This window comes from Callithrix jacchus, chromosome 17, assembly GCF_049354715.1.
Source record: "Callithrix jacchus isolate 240 chromosome 17, calJac240_pri, whole genome shotgun sequence".
Classification (NCBI taxonomy): Eukaryota; Metazoa; Chordata; class Mammalia; order Primates; family Cebidae; genus Callithrix; species Callithrix jacchus.
In genome coordinates, this window is record NC_133518.1 from 28,292,401 (window position 1) to 28,311,654 (window position 19,254).

Consider the following 19,254-nt stretch of genomic DNA (forward strand, 5'->3'; position numbering starts at 1 on the left):
GTGTAGGAAAGCAGAGAAGAGTTCCCAGGGCTGCCTGTGAAAAGGGTTCAGGAACACAAAGAAAGGTCCTGGAATGGGGATAGAAGGCACAGGTGCCTGGAACTAGCAAGTGAAGGCCCATGGCCAGGACAAAATTAGATGCCAGTGCACAATGAGAAGGACCAGACAGATTGACTTATATCTTATAGATGCCAGAAGACAGAGATGGCTATCAACCAGATTCACCCCCTTTACCAAATCCTGGATGAGAGAAAAGTTATCTCATCCCCAACCCCCAGGTCTTAGATCACCCATCGGACACAGAGATACCTTGAATTGGCTGTATTAAGAGTTCTACCACAAAATGGACATAGGGACTGAAGAGCTAAACTAAGTTGGGTTGTAAGGAAATAAAGTTACATGTTTGCTCACCTAAATTTTGTGACAGTGAAATTTCTATCTGTTAATAGATCTGGATCCAGAGTAACTCTGATTTAATGCTGGATCTCCTAAACTATTGGTTTGGGACATCACAAGTTTTCACTAATTAAATTGTACAGAGTTCAGAAATACACATAACTATGCAATAAAATTTTATATAAAAGCTACATTTCAAACTAGTGAAGAAAAGCATATTCAATAAGTGGATTTGGTATAACTAGTAACAACTTGGGGAAAAAATTAAGACAAATTTCATCTCACTCCTTATACCACAGTAAATTTCATACAGATCAAAGATATAAACTCTGAAAAAGAAACTATAATAATGCCTAAAGAAAACTGTGCATATTTATTCATAATCTTAGAATGAAGAAGACTTTTTAAAGAATGACACAAAATGTAGAAGCATAAAGAATATTGATAAATTTAGCTGCAAAGATTTAAAAATTTCTATCCAATAAAAAATAATGAACAAAATCAAAGACAATTGGTAAACTTGTAATATTGTTTACAACTCATATTGTAGACAAAGGGCTAGCTTTCTAAATTTAAAAGGAATGTGTATATACCAGGTAAGGTGGCTCATGCCTGTAATCCCAGCATTCTAGGAGGCCAAGGCAGGCAGATCACTTGTGGTCCGGAGTTTGGGACTATCCTGGCCACCATTGCAAGACCCCGTCTCTACTAAAAATACAAAAATTGGCTAGGCAAGGGGGTGCATGCCTGTAATCCCATCCACTCAGGAGGCTGAGGCAGAAGAATCACTTGAACCCAAGAGGCAGAGGTTGCAGTGAGCCAAGATCATGACACTGCATTCCAGCCTGGGTGAAAGAATGAGACTCTGTCTCAAAAAAAAAACCTACACTATAGATATACTTGATATACTTGTTAAAGCATTCCAAAAAATATAAATATGTTCATTATAGTATAATTTTTAGTAAAACTAAAAACATTTATTTAGCACAAAATAAACAAAACCAACAAAATAGAATTGACAAAAAACATGCAAATTAAATTACATTTTTCGATTTTCATGAGAAAACTTTCTTCTGACAAAAATACTAGATTCTTTTATGTTTTATATCATTGTGTTCTTGTTCCTTTTTCAATCTCATAAAAAAAATCCCCCTAATCTTCATGTTCCTTGAATCCTGCCAAAGCCATGGACAATTCCTGAAGAGTAGACTCATTTAGAATACCGAGTCAACAATTTCTACACATTTCATTTTACCAAGTTTTTGGGAGTCACTAAATATTTAATCATGTAATTAATCCTAAAGCCCTTCTAATTATATAATATATATATATTTGAGCCTTCTAATTTTGTTTGCTCAAATATATATACATATATATGTAAATATATATTGAGCAAACAAAAAATATATACGTATGTATATATATGTATATATATTCATATATATTCATGTATATATATTCATATATACATATAAAGGGATCTAAGGAAGGATTGTCTGAGGCAGACCATGCCAACAGCAGGTAGGGATCTTGGACAGTATAGACTTGACACAGTTATATTTCTCAGCTAACAAAATAATCCTCATCCTTTACTGGTACCATAAGGCTTTTGTATTTTCTTTTTGACTGATTTATCCAAAAAACATTTATTGGAGTCCTACTATAGTCTAAACATAGTCTATTATAGCTTTTCAATAGAGCTGGATCTTGAGGGATTGCTGTAATTTCACCCAGTAGATAAGACAGGTAAGAAATTACAGAAGGACAAAAAAACATGGGGCCATGAAAGCTTATGGTGTGCTTGATGTGCAGGACAGAGCAGACATGGATTACATGCGGGAGTGGAAAGGGGTGCAGAAGCAGTGTAGTCAGAAAATGAGGCTACAGCCAGACTCTACTGCAGAAGCCACTGGTTTTTCAGCAAAAGATTGCTATAATTAAATTAGTATTTTAGAAAACAACTCTGGCAGCTGTGAGCAGGATGGAATGAACAGAGAAGGAGGCAAGAAGGCTAGAATAGCTGGCTGATACAATAGGTGATGAGGTCAGAACAAGGGCAGAAGATAGGAGGACAAGAGAGAGATACTGGGAACATTTTAGAGATCGTATAAACAGATGTGGCTACTTATAAGATGGGGAAATGAAGGAGATTAAATCATTTGAGACAGTATTAACAACACACAGTTGATCAGATGTGAGAGGCAAAGAAAATGAAAACATTTCTAGTTTTCTTGACTATGAGAAGGCAATGCTTTTTGTTTTGTTTTGCATTTTGAGACGTAGTCTCTCAATATCGCTCGGGCTGGAGTGCAGTGGCATTTTCTCAGCTCACTGCAACCTCCGCCTCTCGAGTTCACGTGATTCTCTTGCCTCAACCTCTCCAGTAGCTGGGATTACAGGCGCACACCACTATACCTGGCTACATTTTTGTATTTTTAGTAGAGACGCAGTTTCACTATGTTGGCCAGACTGGACTCCAACTCCTGACCTCGTGATCTACCCGCCTCGGCCTCCCAAAGTGCTGGGATTACAGGCGTGAGCCACTGCACCCGGCCAGCAATGCTCTTAATCAACACAGAGTCCAGAAAGGGGAGCATTCTGATAAAGGAACTGGAAGACATGCTAAATTTTGGAGGTGTTGGGTTTAAAGTACCTATGGGGCACACAGGCACAAACGTCTGACTGGTATGTGGAAACATGGCAGGAACGTTGGGAGTGAAAAAGATTGGACTAGCACATGGGTAATGATAGAAGAGAAGGGTATGGAGATAGACCTTCAGAGAATCTTTGCATTTCAGAGCTGGATCAAGGAAGAGGAGTCAGCAAAGAAGCTGGGGGAGGAAGAGAGTGTGGAGAAAAAGTAGTGTCCCAAAGCCACAAGTGAAGCTGGTGAAGCCAACCCTGAACCACAGAACTAACTACCCAGTGAGCCCAACAGAGTCCCATGGAAAGTGAGTGGCACAATCTGTCTCCTCGGCCCCACTCAGTTTACTCCAGCTGTTCTATAATGTGAAGTACTGTTCAGCTTTTCATATAACTCACAAATACTTTCAAAAATATAAATATAAAAGATGAAGCAACTTTCCCTACACCACTTGGCAAGTCAAGAGGAATGAAGCTCAGAGTTCCCCAAGACTTACAAGGACCCAGCAGCCAAATCTTTCAAGCACATAAATAAACAAAACCAACAAAATAAACCAGAGTTGACCCCCCAAAAATGCAAATTAAATTATATATTTTTTTATTTTCATGAGAAAACTTGCTTCTGACAAAAATACTAGATTTCTTATTTTTTTTCCTTTCTTATGTTTTATATCATTGTGTTCTTGTTCCTTTATAAATCTCATTTAAAAATTTCCCCTAATCTTCATGTTCCTTGAATCCTGCCAAAGCCATGGACATTCCTGAAGAGTAGACTTATTTAGAATACTGAGTCAACAATTTCTACACATTTCATTTCACTAAGTTTTTGGGAGTCGCTAAATGTTTAATCATGTAATTAACCCTAAAGCCCTTTTAATTTTGTTTGCTTAGAAAAAAAAGCTGATTCAGATTGCAATGACAGACTATTAGATATGCCTTGGAATTTATATAAGAAACCAATAAGTTATTATAAAAATAATTCAGATGTGTATATTAAAGACTTAAAGCTGCCAGGCCAGGTGTGGTGGCTCATGCCTATAATCCCAGCACTCTGGGAGGCCAAGGCGGGTGGATCACCTGATATCAGGAGCTCAAGGCCAACCTGGCCAACATGACGAAACCTCATCTCTACTAAAAAAACACAAAAATTAGCTGGTGTGGTGGCACACATCTGTAGTGCCAACTACTCTTCCGCTGAGGCAGGAGAACTGCTTGAACCCAGGAGGTGAATAGTGCAGTGAGCCAGGATCACACCACTGCACTCCAGCCTGGGCAACAGAGCAAGACTCTCAAAAAAAAAAAAAAAGAAAGAAAAAGAAAAGAAAAAATGACTTCAAGCTTCCAGAGCAAAAAGTATTTATTTTATTAAACAGCAGTTTTAGGGTCAGAACTCAAACCAGACACTGGAAATGAGCTCAGCAGGTGAAGAGGTTTTCTAAAACAAAGTACTAAGGACTCAGTGATGTAACTTGAAAGAACTACAATTTTTTTCTTACAAAACTTATTTTTATCTATAAGTTTAAAGAACAAGCTCACATTTTCACATAGGTATTTTAATAAATGGGGAATTTAATTCTGAGCTAATCTAAATTAAAATTGGCTTTCACTGGTATCAATGTGGTGAAGGGAACTTCCCCAAATCCAGTAAATTCAAGAGATGCCGGAGTATCTCTAGTTTAAGATACAGCTGGTCTTCCCCTCTGGTCCTGAAGCAAATAGTTGCTCTTCTCCCTCCAGAGCTGATCCCTTCCCCTGGACTTTAGATCCCAGTCTTTCTATCCTCCCCCAAAAATTACCAACTCCACTGGTACCATCTTTGTGGTATCTCCATTCTCTGGCTCCATTGGGCCCTTTCATCTTATCTGTAAATGGTGTCTCTGTCTTGGAAATAAATATACCTGTGAAATTAACCCTGAGATGCCCCAGGATGTATCTCTTCCTCTTGTTCCTTTCCCTTGACATTTCTTGATTTGTTGTCTCTACCAATTCCTTCCTTCAGCACCACCCACTCATGCCTTTACCTCATCCCCTGTGGTGAGGCTCTTGCTCACTACTATCACTTCCACTCATAACCATCACTTCCTGTTCATCAAATCAATGGTCTGTTCTCAAACATAATTTCTCTTGAATTTATCGCATATGACCCTGTTGGCTAGCCCCTTCTCAATAACAAGCTGGTTCATGTAAAACTTAGATCATTTGAGTTTTCACAATGGTTAAGGACACAGATTTTGTTTTCAAGCAGACCTGGCATCATCATGTAGTCGCTATTTGACCTCAGTGAAAATTCTTAAACTCCTATCAGTCTCAGTTTGTTCACATGTTAAATTGGATAACTCTTCCTCCTAGGGGAGGCTGTGAAAATTAGATAATAAAATGCATGTGAAATTCCTAGTATAGTAAATTCTCAGTAAAAATTACCTATCCTACTGATTACTCCCCTGTGTCCTTTGCTAATTCCTTTCCAGTCTCATGTCCCTAAATGAGGATTTCTTTCAAAGCCCTACTACCCTTTTCTCTCTTACAAGCTCCCTTTTAGATAGTTGTACCCTTACTGTTTCCAGTATGATCAATATACCATAATCTTCTAGCTTTGGCTTCAACTTCTCTACCAAGCTCCATCCAATCCTGCTTCACAAACTACCGTTAAGGACATTTCTGCATGAATGAGCTGTCATTCCTCAAGTTGAACACACAACAAAAAGATCTCATCATCTTCTTACCTTCTCCAAACTTCACCCAGTGGTGTCACAGAGAATCTAAGAGTCATTCATTAATCATTCTTCCTTCTCACCTCATGACCCCTCACATATCCAATGCCCTGTTTTTACTTTCTAATTTCTCTCATTTCTGAGTATGCCTTCTCATTTCAATCACCAACACCCCAGCCTGGACCCTTATCTTCTCACACCTAGATTACTGAAATAGCCTCTCAATGTGTATGTTTGTATTTCCTTCACCATCGCAGATTAATTTTTCTAAAATGTCGATTTAATAGTACTTCTCCCTTGCTCAAAATCCATTGATACCTACTTTTCCCTCCCACTGTCTACAAGATGAAGTAAAATGGCTCAGTCTATAATTCAGTGTCCTACATACCCAGACAGTAACCAATCTTTCCAATTTTATCTTCCAACCAAAATCTTCCAGGTTAAAAACTAATTTATCTTTGTATTCTCAGTATCTATCACAGTATCAGTCAATAAATCAAACTGAACTGAACTGTTCTAGTCAATCTACTTCCATAATTTATAGTCAGTTGTTAAGTGAATGTTAAATTTATTCTTAATTCTATCCATTAATGAATATTTATTGCCAAGATGCCTGAAACTGTATAAGTACTACAATTATGTAATATTTACAAGTGAATCAATTGGTCAAGATAGGCTAATTTATGCTGTGGTAACAAACAATCCCAAAATCTTTGTGGTGTTACACACAGTTTACTTGTCACTCATAGAGTGCTGAGGCAGGTGAGGTTCAATGAAGCTGTCCTTCATGAGGTCTTGGTATCTCTGCATACTTCAGTTGTATGGACATCTGCATCAAAATATCCTTCCACAATCACCATGTCCAGAGAAAAGAGCATGGAAAATCATATGCCACTCTTAAACCCTTTCACCTGGAAGGAATACAAAACATCTTCCACTTACATGTTATTTATTAAAGCAGGCTTGCTTTGTGGCCCCAGGATGACTGAGAGGAAAAGTGTTTGGTCACTCCCACCAGTGACCAAACACTTAACCACTTAACAAGTATTCAAATCCCCAAATACTGCTTGCCACAGCCTCCAGGATGACTGAAGCAGATTACATGGAAAGGGAGTTGGCATAACCCTGGCAGAGTGGAAAGTAACAGTAGTTAAGGAGCTGCATGGGAAGGATAATGTACATATCAACATCTCAGAAGGCAACTGTCCTAAGAGAATCATTGTTCTGGCCAGATCTATTAATGCCATCTGTAAAGCATTTACTGTGATCATTAAAAATCTGGAAAAGGACATCAGCCACTCTGCAACCAGTGGGACAACTGATCCGCAGGCAGCCTGTGGCCCAGCTGGGTACTGGTGCATTGGCATTCCTATGAACTCACTTTTTACAAAACATTTATCCTTTATAACTAGTGTGGCTCTTTTTTTGGGGGGAAAAGCAGGTACAAGATGAAGAAAACAGGAGAGAGTACAAAGCTCATGACCAGGTGGCAGGGCAAGCTAGAAGAAACTCAGGCAGGCCATCACTATTACATCACCATCTATCATTGGTTATGTGGACCAGATCTTCACAGCCATGTTGGAAACTCGTTGTCCCTGTGGCAGGCATGATTAGCCAGGATCAACCCAAGTTTTCCAGTTCTCTGGTCTACTTTGCCAGTGTCATGATGGATACAGTTCAAGCAACAAGGCATGCATTTCCCACACCATCCAGGAGACACCAACCTTGTGTCTCAACTCTGACCTGGAGAGGCCACCTCTGGGGTTTACCAAGCTGCACCAGATGGAAATGCAAAAGTCTTATTTCTCTATATTATGTAATGATACCAGATTCCATGACATTTAATTCTGCTCTCCAGACATGAAAATTTCTTGGGTCTAGTTGAGCATCTCTGCATTCAAGTTCCCTTGGACTCACTTTTTCCAAAACATCTAGTTGGGTACATGACCAGAAGTCAAGTCATCAAAATTCAGTGGGATCTGTCAAATATCTGAGATAAAATTTAAAATCAGATCAGCTGGCAATGTTAGCTTTGCCTGTAGAGGGTACCCAAAACTCTTCTGCTACTTACCACTCATGATCCATCTGTGGAATTTCTGAACAATTGGCAATTCCAGGTTTTTAGTAGTTTGTAAATTTGTTTCTACGTTACTTCATCATTAACTTGCGATTTTTGTTCATTGTTGTAATGGCTTTCTGTGTTAAGCTGTTAACATTGAGTTTCCTACTTCATTTTATAAGCTTTTTGTTTGTTGTTCGTTTTCTTTCTTGCTCATGAGTATACTCTGTTTTGTCAAGAAAAAGTAGTAAGGAGCTATTAATAAATTTTGGTTTCGTTATGTAATGTCAAAACATTTTTGAAAAAACATAAAAGGTGGGTTTGAAAATATATTGAGGGGAAAGACATATATAAATGATGTTTTTCTGATATTAAAAAAAAAAAACAAAGCCAACACATAAAGTTGTACAGTGGTGTTTTCAAAATGGTGACCACTGAGAAATAAAATCCACTTTCCTAGTCCCAGCAGGTCTGTGCCTCCACTAGGGTTGGGAGAAGAGTTTTTCTAATTTTTCCAAAAGCTTCAGAGAGGTTTCCAATGGTCTTATTTCTCCTACAAAATCAAATTGTGCACATATGCACAAAGGAGAAAACTGAATCCACTGAATTCTACCATCCACTCCCAGGAAAGTAACCCCTGTTAATATTTGGGGGGTATATGCTTCTTTCATACTACTCAATATTATATATGGATAGGGAGGTTTTTTAAAAAAGACATAACCATGCCATAATATTCAACTCACTTTTTCATTTCCCCTTAATGTAATGACACCAGATTGCATGACACTTCATAACCAACTTTCACAGAAACATATTTACATGAAACTCTACCAGGTGTTCTTCTAGGAGCCAGGGATGAAGATGTGGAAATAAAAATAAAAGCCCTCAGAAAGCATAGCTTTTGAGGAAGAGGAGAGGGAGGACAAAAAAACGAAAAGCAAAGACAAAACAACAGATAAAACATTTTAGTTAATAGTAAATACTAAGAAAAAATAGTTAAAGGGAGAAGGAGGAGTGAAGAGGAATGATATTTTAGATAGAGCAGTGTGTCTATCAGGGTCCCAGCAGAAAAGAGCTTCACCCTCAGATATAACAAATGAAGAGATTTCATTTGAAGTTTACAGAGGCATAAATGGGATGCAAAGCAAAAGAGAAAAGGCAGTACTATTCCAAGAGCTGAAGGAGCAAAGACAGAATGGAACAGGAGAGCCCAGTGCCAGCTGGGGCCATGGACAAGGGTCATCTGGAGTTGCAGGAATGTGGCGACTTCTACAGATGCAGGCCTGAATCAAAGAGGGAGTGGGGGAAGAAATGCCTGGCCTTTCCCTGTTCCCATCTGTGCTGGTGCCAATCATGACAGAATCCAAAAGGAAGCCAAAAGGGCACAGGTGTGAAGAGTGAGAACTCGTCAGATTTCAGATAGTTTGACGATAGAGCCAGTGGGTTTTGCTGATTCACATGGGGAGAGAAGGAAAGAACAATATCAGCATGACACCTAGATTTTGGCCTGAGCTACTGGTCAAATGCAGTTACCATTACTGAGTTTGGAAAAAGTGAGGAAGAAGCAGGTATGGAAGGTAAGAGTTTGGTTTTGAACATGTCTGGTTTGAGATGTTTATTTGACATACAAATGGAAAGGTGAGTTTGGAGCTTAGAGGAGATATAAATTTGGGATTTGTCTGAAAATAGATACCTTAGGGCTGGTTAAAATAACCTAGAAAAGGGTATGATAGATAGCCAAAGAGAGTCAAGGACATTGTCTCTATAGCACTCCAACATTTAGAAGGTCAGGAAATCAGATACAGCAAGCAGAGGAAATGCAGAAGATGACTCCAATAAAAGGAAGAAACTGGCAGAGGATGATGAATGGGAAATTAAGTGAAGAGAGTATTTCAAAGAAAAAGGAGTATTACCCAAGATATTTGGCAGCATAGAGGTCTCTAGTGACCCTGATGAGAATCGCTTCTTGAAGCCATGAGGATGACATCCTAACTGGAATGAGTTAGAGAGAAAATGGAAGGTGAAGACATGGAAACAGCAAACACAGGCTATTTTACTGGTTTGGTGATAAAGAACAGCAATAACTTGGGAAGAACTTGGGAGAGACACCATACATTGTATGCTGATGGGAATGATCCCTCAAAGAGGTGAAAATTGATGCTGCAGAAAGGAGAGAGCACGATTGCAGAAGGGAAGTTCTCAAGGAGGCAGCCCAGGATGGGCTTCAAAGATTCAGTGCCGAGAGGCTGTCCCATATAGGCCCAGGGACTGGGACCATTTGAATGACAACACCATCTAGATACACAGCCAGATGGAGTTGGAGGTAGAAGATAAGGTAAACCTCTCCTGATTGCCTCTATTTTCTCAGTAAACTAAGAAGCAAGATCATCAGCTAAGAGTGAGGCCCAGAGGAGAAGGTGTTGGAGGTCTGAGGGGAGAGGAGAATATGTGAAATGGTCCCTCTTGGTGAAAGAAAAAGATAACTGATATAGTTTGAATGTGTGTCCCTGTCCAAATTTCATATTGAAATCTAATCCCCAGTGTTGGAGGTGGGGCATGGTGGCGGGTAATTGGAGCATGGGGGCGGATTTCTAATGACTGGTTTAGCACCATCCCTCTTGATACCATTGTCCTCACCATAGTGAGTGAGTTCTCATGAGATCTGGTCATTTAAAAGTGTACAGCACTCCCTCCTTCACTCTCTTGCTCCTGCTTTTGCCCTGGGAGGTGCCTGCTCCCACTTTGCCTCCCACCATGAGTAAAAGCTCCCTGAAGCCTCCCCAGAAGCAGATGCTGCCATGCTTCTTGTACAGTCTGCAGAACCATGAGCCAATTAAACCTCTTTTCTCATAAATTACTCAGTCTCCAGTGTTTCTTTATAACAATGCGAGCACAAACTAACAAAGTAACTTACCATAAAAGTGGGGTGGGACTGACTGTGTTAAAATAAATCTTACGTACACCAGCCAGCAGAGTGGATTTTCTCTACCAGTTTCCTCCCTCCACATTCAGCTGCTCAGGTGCAGGTATACAGAAGGCAAAGAATTGGGTTGTCCCAAAGTTCTGGGTTTTTCTTTACAATGGCTCTATGGTAGGCTATTTTTTCATGCAAATTGGTTTGCTATTTTTAATTTGACAGTCCAGTAATGGCTCATATATTCATCATAGTGAAAAAAATGAGGTGAGATATTTTAAGTGACATTAAAAATAACTTAATCTAGGACTTACATTTTTTATCTGGAAGCTCTGAGGCAGTTTATTCTGAAAGAACATTTGGAGTACGTCAGGACAATGATGCCATTTGTAATGTCATTTGATCTTTAGGATTTATACTAAGTAAATTTTGAAATCTAAGCCTGTGAAGCAGCATATTAGTGACTTATACAACCAACATTGACATATCTCCACACAGGTCTGCAAGGCATCTGGACATAGGAGGGCCAGGCTGAACCGAGACTTTTAGTTGGATTCAGGTATGCTCCTCGTGTCTCCTTTCTAGGCCCAGGCTGAAGTGGCTGCACCTTCCTATAGCATTTTTTTCTCATGGTGATGAAAGGGAGGCGGGTGCAGGACATGCAATGCCCCTGAAGACCTTGGCTTAGAACAAACACACTGTCAACTCCACCCACATTCCATTGGCCCAAAGAGGTAAGATGGCCAGGCCTACATTAGAAGGATGCAAAATACAATCTTGCCACAGTAGAATGCACTTCAAATTCCCAGGGCCAAGGACAAGAACATATCATTTTATTATAGGATAAAGAGAAGTAGGGACAATAATCTTGATTCCCACAGGTAGAATAAGACTTCTTAACATTATTGAGAACCATAGACTTTATAGTCAGATGGTTTGGGTTTTGTTATGTATGAGGATTTGATATTATACATGATGCAATCTAGAAAACCTCAGAAACTTTCTGGACTTCTGGGTTCAGAATGAGTAGTCAGTGGTCTGAATATCTATCCATTCCTTTTTAAATCTCCTAAACTGCTGTTGAATTGTTAGCAAATGAGCCCAAAAGTGTTATTTTTCTGAATCTGAATTTAACTCAAACTAGCCTTCCGGAAGGCAGCCCTTTCTTCCCTCCTAACCAAGTTTACTGCTTCGAAAAATTACCTGTTTAAGATCCTTAAGCTCCATAAATTTAAAAGAATGCTGTTTCCTCAGGCAAGCTTTTTTTAGTTCAAATAATTTCACAATGGAGTCTGTTAGGAAATGGTCCAGAGGTTGGGTGGGGAATGGAAGGAGGACAGGGACTTAAAGGGGTGTTGTAAATGACTGCCTTAAAATATGGACATAAAGCAGTAGTTCCCAAAGTCCTCTAAGCTGTTATCAGACACAAAAATTTGAACAAAAATAAATGAAGGATAGAAATCAAAATATATTCTTCAAGTCTCAGGATTATTCACTTCTGAAAGCAAATGTGTTGTTCTTGCCTCTTAGCAAAGTACTTTTCCTATTGACTCATCACTTTATTGCTTTTCTGTCTTCTCAGAACTTGAATGGGAATCTCATTCAATGGTCAGTCATCTTTCTTCTTGACTGTTTCCAGAGACCTTCCTCTTTTCATCTTTGCTCACAGTTTCCTTCAGTTTGTTTCTTTTGACTCTGTTATTTGATGCTCTTTACTATTATTGAATCCTTGAAGCTATATGCAGACTTTGTTTAATGTTTTTAACAAATACACACTTGCATTTAGCGAAGAAGTGAAATGCATTTTTAAGGTCATGCTGAATCAATAAATGTATTGTTGGCTATTACGGTCATCTCTTCTTTCAGTGGGAGATTTTAACTTCCTGGATTCTGTGAATTCTGCAGAAGTACTTACTGTGACAACTTCTTCAAACCCTTTCTTTACACTACCAAGCGCAAAACATCCACTTCTTTTTTTTTTTTTTTTTTTTTGTAAATTTATGAGGTAATTCCAGAATCATGGCTTGCATTAAGGCCCTGCAATTCTTCCACATTATGGTTAGTAAGAATTATAAGCTGAAATCATGGAACAATGCAACGTCAAGCTAGTCAGAGACAGAAAAGCTATATATAATTCTATATTATTATTTAAGAAATTACTTGACACCTTACATTTTAAAAGAAAAAGAAAGGGATGGTATTGTGGAGATTTTTAAGCTGTTAACATTACATTATTTACCTTAATTTAACCTGACCTCATTACTATATTTTACATAAGAAAGTAAATAATCAACTAATAGATTGATTATTTTAAATCCAGCTTACTATTTAGATATTTAAAATCTGACAAGTCACTGGATTTTCTAACTTAAGAATTTGCATGACAAGAATTATAAATTAAGAACTTTCTAACTTAAGAATTTCATTTATCTAACTAAAGATAAATGAAATTGTCATTTATCTCCCATGAGTGACCCCAGCTTCCAAATGTTAGGAAAACATTTAATTTAATGAGCATTTATTAAGTGTCTTTCACCTACATGGAAAAGATTGTTTCTCCTCCATTATCTCCCTCAGGGCATAACTTCTTGAAGCTCGACATATTATATTCAATTAATTTCCAATATAATGTCCCAAGACAGTTTTATTAATTCAGTGGTTATTCAATTAATAATAATTAAATACATTTTTTCAGACTCAATCACTGATCACTTGGTAGTAATTACCTCCATAGAACCACAAAATGGAGTCAGAAATAACTGTGTGACTTTATCTGGATTAAAGTAATAGGGTTTACAGTGGAATTCATTGGATAACAACAAGGATAAATGCCTTTGGGGCAAAATTGAATGAAATAATTAAAGAGCAATGCTGACCTTTATTTTAAAATACAATAGCTTTACAGTCTAGTCTCTTCACCAATAATTGTTAATTCCCAATATTTTCCAATGCTTTTGGACATATTAAAAAAAAAGGGAAGATTGTATAATTAAATATACTTCCCTTCTGGCCCCAAATAAGTATACAAACAAGGAATCTGAGCCTAATTATTAAGCATTACATTAGTCCCCTAAGGAAAAAAAAAATGTAAAGTTTAAAAACATGCTTAATATTTTAGTCTTTTAAGAGACCTAGAGGCTCCATTTCTCATTAGTATAGAAAACAAATACAAAATATATATTGTTTTTCTTCCCATTTTCATAATTTAAAATAGATCTATCTTCTTTTCCTCTTTTTCCTTCCCCTTTTCGCTTTCCTTCCTTTTCCTTCAAATAGTGCAGTCCTAAACCCACGAACTGAGGCAGAGTAAGGGAAGCATTTGACCCCAAAGGGGAGAGGCACCGTGGCCCAGAGCAGAATGTCAGAGCTCAGATAGAGCAGAGATTCCCTAGGATGGCTGCCCCACAGGGGTTTTAAAACCCTAGCTGAATAAGAAGAGTGTCCACCAAAATGGGGCAATCTGCTGTGGGCTGCCAAAGCTCAAAGAGAGTAAGGAAAACATCCAGGTGTGGGAGCTTCCCAGCACAGAGTGTTGAAGCTGATGGTCTAATTCTCAGTCTGAGTTTGAAGGCCTGAGAGCCCAGTCAGCCACTGGTGCAAATCAGAGTCCAAAGGCTGGAAAGCCTAGAGTTCTGCCGTCCAAGGGCAGGAGAATAAGGATGTCCCAGCTCCAGTAGAGAGGCTCAATTCACCTTTCCTCTGCCTTTTTGTTCTATCTGGTGAGCCCCCAGATGATTGTCTGGTGCCCACCCATATTGGGGACAAATCTTTCCCTCACACAAACACACACAAAAATAATGTTTTACCAGCTATCTAGGTATCCCTTAATCTAGTCAAGTTAACACCCACCATTAACCATCACACCTATCAAAGATGCATCACCTGAGTGTAATCATGAAGAAATATCAGACAACCCCAAATTAAATGACATTTTACCAAACAACTAACCTTTGAAAAGTGTCAATATTGTAAAAGTCAATACAAAACTGAGGACTTCTTCTAGACTGAAGGAAACTAAAATGACAACTAAATGTGCTGTGTGATTTTGAACTGGAACCTTTTGTTATAAAGTGTATAATTGGGATGATCAGCAAAACTTAAATGGGGTCTGAGGATTAAAGTTAGCAATGGGCCAGGTGCAGTGGCTCACAGCTGGAGTCCCAGTGCTTTGGAAAGTAATGGTGGGAGGATTGCTTAAAGTCAAGAGTTCAAGACAAGCCTAGGCAATGTAGCCAGAAACCATCTCAGAAAGAAAGAAGACAGAAGAAAGGAAAGAAAGAAGGAAGGAAGGCAGGCAGGCAGGCAGGCAGGCAGGCAGGCAGGAAGGAAGGAAGGAAGGAAGGAATGAATTAGGTGGATGTGGTGGTGTGAACCTATAAAAGAAAGAAAGAAAAGAAAGAGAAAAAGAAAAGAGAGAAAGAAAGAAAGAAAGAAAGAAAGAAAGAAAGAAAGAAAGAAAAGAAAAGAAAAGAAAAGAAAGAAAATGTATTAGGTGGATGTGCTGGTGTGAACCTATAGTCCCAGTGACTCAGGAGGCTCAGGCAGGAGAATTTGCTTGAGCCCAGGAGTTTGAGGGTGCAGTGAGCTATGATCATGGCATTGCACTTCAGTCCATCAACACAGTGAGATCTCATCTCTTTCTTAAAAAAAATCGGTAATGTATCAGTGTTAATTTTTTTATTTCAACGGTTACATTGTGATTATGTAGGAGAATATGCTTGTAGGGAAATACACACTAAAATACTTAGAGGTGATGAGACATCAGGTCAACAATTTACAGTAAAATTGTCAGAAAAACAAAAAACTTTTTATGCCGCTCTGTACTTGCAAATTTTCTAAAAGTTTGGAATTTTTACAAATTTTAAAATATATTAAAAATAAAATAAATCTCATTATTCAATTTGGATTGTTCCCATTTTTTATTTTTGTACTCACATTATTATGCAAAATGCACCTGGAACTCCTAAAACGTAAAGGCTGCATCTCAACTACCTCGGCATCCCCCAAGTTCCTGGAACACACAGCACTCAATAGTGTTCCTTGCACTGAGAGTGAACACATCCCTATCAGCCCCCTTATTTATATTTCCAGTTGTCATTACTTTTTCCTGTCTACTTAAATGATGCTTCTGGGAAATAAATTAAAGTGGCAATGCCTCTGAGAGATAGTTCTCACTCTTCTCTATTGCTTCAACTCACATCTCTGGGCCCATCCCATCCCCTAGATAAAATTAAGTAACAGAAACACATATCCAAAACAATAAAGTAAATTTTGCATGCAACTTAGTCATTATGTGATGGTTGTTTAGATGTTACTTATAGGCCATTTATTTCTACCCTCTCCATCTTCTTATGCACATGGTTCTCTATTTTCCTAAATTCAACTTCCATATAACCTTTTAACATATATTATATATTACAGCCATTAACCTAAGTGTTATAAGTCACATTCTTAAATTTTCCTTGGCATCCAGATGAACATTTTGAGCCATGATGTAGAAAGCTGCCTGGGGCCAATCAGCCACCCACTATGGCCAGCACAGCCATCTCTGTCAGTGGGTAGTGTTGTGGAAAGAGTTTGATTGTTTTATTATATATTGCCATTAGTGTTTTATATAAAGTAGTAGAAAATGGGAAAATGGAATGGTTGATACTAGCAAAAAATATATGTTTCATAAAACTAACATTATTGAGAGAAAGATGGAAATTAGTGAACATACTAAAAGCTGTAGATCTTCATCCTTACTCAGAAACTCACTGGACTTAAGCCAGGTGGCAGCATGTTCTATTGCAGGGCGGAAAAAAATCAAAGTTAAAGAACCGAAGTGACATGTTAGAAATACATCTTCAAAGACTGTGTTTAAGTTAGTATAATTAGACTTACCTTATAACATGTTTGATATTCAATTTTCATACATGCTTTCAGGAAGACCCACCCCCCCAACACACACACACAGTCACACACACACAAGTAGCATACTGTCCACAGGGTTCATAAAAGGAAAAGTGCCCTCCTCTTCTAAAATTCCAGGGTTGTCATTTTCAGCAGCCATGGCCTAGGGTGGGAGGTACTGCTGAGAGCGACCATAAAGATGCCAAGACCCATCAGTGTGCTATATCCAAAAAACCCATCTCACATGCAAGGATACACAAAGGCTCAAAATAAAGGGATGGAGAAAGATTTACCAAGCAAATGGAGAGCAAAAAAAAGCAGGAGTTGCAATTCTCATCTCTGATAAAATAGACTTTAAAGCAACAAAGACCAAAAGAGACAAAGAAGGCCATTACATAATGGTAAAAGGATCGATACAACAAGAAGAGCTAACGATCCTGAACATATATGGACCCAATGCAGAAGCACCCAGATACATAAGGCAAGTTCTTAATGACTTACAAAGAGACTTAGACTCCCACACAATAATAGTGGGAGACTTTAACACTCCACTGTCAATATTAGACAGATCAACCAGACAGAAAATCAACAAGGATATCCAGGGCTTGAACTCAGACCTGGAGCAAGCAAACCTAATAGACATTTACAGAACTCTCCACCCCAAATCCACAGAATATACATTCTTCTCAGCACCACATCACACCTACTCTAAAATTGACCACATAATTGGAAGTAAAGCACTGCTCAACAAATGCAAAACAACTGAAATCATAACAAACAACCTCTCAGACCATAGTGCAATCAAGTTAGAACTCAGAATACAGAAACAAATCCAGAACCGCACAGCTTCATGGAAACTGAACAACTGGCTCTTGAATGTTGACTGGGTAAACAATGAAATGAAGACAGAAATAAAGAAGTTCTTCGAAACCAATGAGAACGAAGATACAACATGCCAGAACCTCTGGGACACATTGAAAGCAGTCTCTAGAGGAAAGTATATAGCAATAAGTGCCCATATGAGGAGAATGGACAGATCCAAAATTGACACCCTATCATCAAAATTGAAAGAGCTAGAGGAGCAAGATCAAAAAAACTCAAAACCCAGCAAAAGACAAGAAATAACTAAGATCAGAGCTGAACTGAAGGAGATGGAGACACGAAAAACCCTTCAAAAAATCAATAAATCCAAGAGCTGGTTTTTTGAAAAGATCAACAAAATAGACAGACCACTAGCCAGATTGATTAAAAAGAAAAGAGAGAACAACAAAATAGATGCAATAAAAAATGATAAAGGAGAAATCACCACAGATTCCACAGAAATTCAAACCATCATCAGAGAATATTACAAACAACTCTATGCACATAAACTAGTAAACCTGGAAGAAATGGATAAATTCCTGGACTCCTGTGTCCTCCCAAGCCTAAACCAGGAGGAAGCTGAAACTATGAATAGACCAATAACAAGGTCAGAAGTCAAGGCAGCAATTAAGAGCCTACCACTCAAAAAAAGCCCAGGCCCCGACGGGTTCACAGCCGAATTCTACCAGACACAAAAAGAGGAGCTGGTACCATTCCTTCTAAAACTATTTCAAACAATCCAAAAAGAGGGAAGCCTTCCCAAATCATTTTACGAGACCAACATCATCCTGATACCAAAACCCGGCAGAGACCCAACAAGAAAAGAAAACTTCAGGCCAATATCCATGATGAACATAGATGCAAAAATCTTCAATAAAATATTGGCAAGCCGATTGCAACAGCAAATCAAAAAACTTATTCATCATGATCAAGTAGGATTCATCCCGGGGATGCAAGGCTGGTTCAACATATGCAAGTCTATCAACGTAATTCACCACATAAACAGAACCAAAGACGAAAACCACATGATTATCTCAATTGACGCAGAGAAGGCATTTGACAAAATTCAACAGCCCTTTATGTTAAAAACCCTCAATAAACTCGGTATCGATGGAACGTATCTCAAAGTAATAAAAGCTATTTATGACAAATCAACAGCCAATATCATACTGAATGGGCAAAAACTGGAAGCATTCCCTTTGAAATCCGGCCCTAGACAAGGATGCCCTCTTTCACCACTCCTATTCGATATAGTACTGGAAGTTCTAGCCAGAGCAATCAGGCAAGAAAAAGAAATAAAGGGTATTCAAATAGGATAGGTGGAAGCCAAATTGTCTCTATTTGCAGACGACATGATAGTATACCTAGAAGACCCCATCGCCTCAGCCAAAAAACTCCTGAAACTGATAAGCAACTTCAGCAAAGTCTCAGGATATAAAATCAATGTGCAAAAATCACAAGCATTCCTATACACCAATAACAGACTTAAAGAAAGCCAAATCAAGAACAAACTGCCATTCACAATTGCTACAAAAAGAATAAAATACCTTGGAATACAACTCACAAGGAACGTAAGGGACCTCTTCAAGGAGAACTACAAACCACTGCTCATCGAAATCAGAGAGGACACAAACAGATGAAGAAACATTTCATGTTCATGGTTAGGAAGAATTAATATCGTGAAAATGGCTATACTACCCAAAGTAATTTACAGAATCAATGCTATCCCCATCAAGCTACCATTGACTTTCTTCACAGAACTGGAAAAAGCCACCATG

General features: G+C 38.4%; 2 long non-coding RNA genes across 3 annotated transcripts in view; both read right to left on the reverse strand.

Moving 5' to 3' along the window:
* The window catches only part of LOC144579894 (uncharacterized), a 112,706-nt gene that overhangs the window by 46,421 nt on the left and 47,031 nt on the right, over nucleotides 1-19,254 (reverse strand). The window lies entirely within an intron of this gene.
* LOC118148885 (uncharacterized) lies at nucleotides 1,835-17,052 on the reverse strand. Of its 2 annotated transcripts, none has more exons than XR_004735934.3 (3): nucleotides 11,038-17,052; nucleotides 7,822-8,035; nucleotides 1,835-7,740 (listed from the first exon to the last, which is right to left on the reverse strand). It is a non-coding gene; the product is annotated as an uncharacterized LOC118148885 (long non-coding RNA). The 2 variants fall into 2 exon arrangements; XR_004735935.3 differs by having other exon boundaries at nucleotides 1,835-6,661; nucleotides 7,475-7,740; nucleotides 7,822-17,052.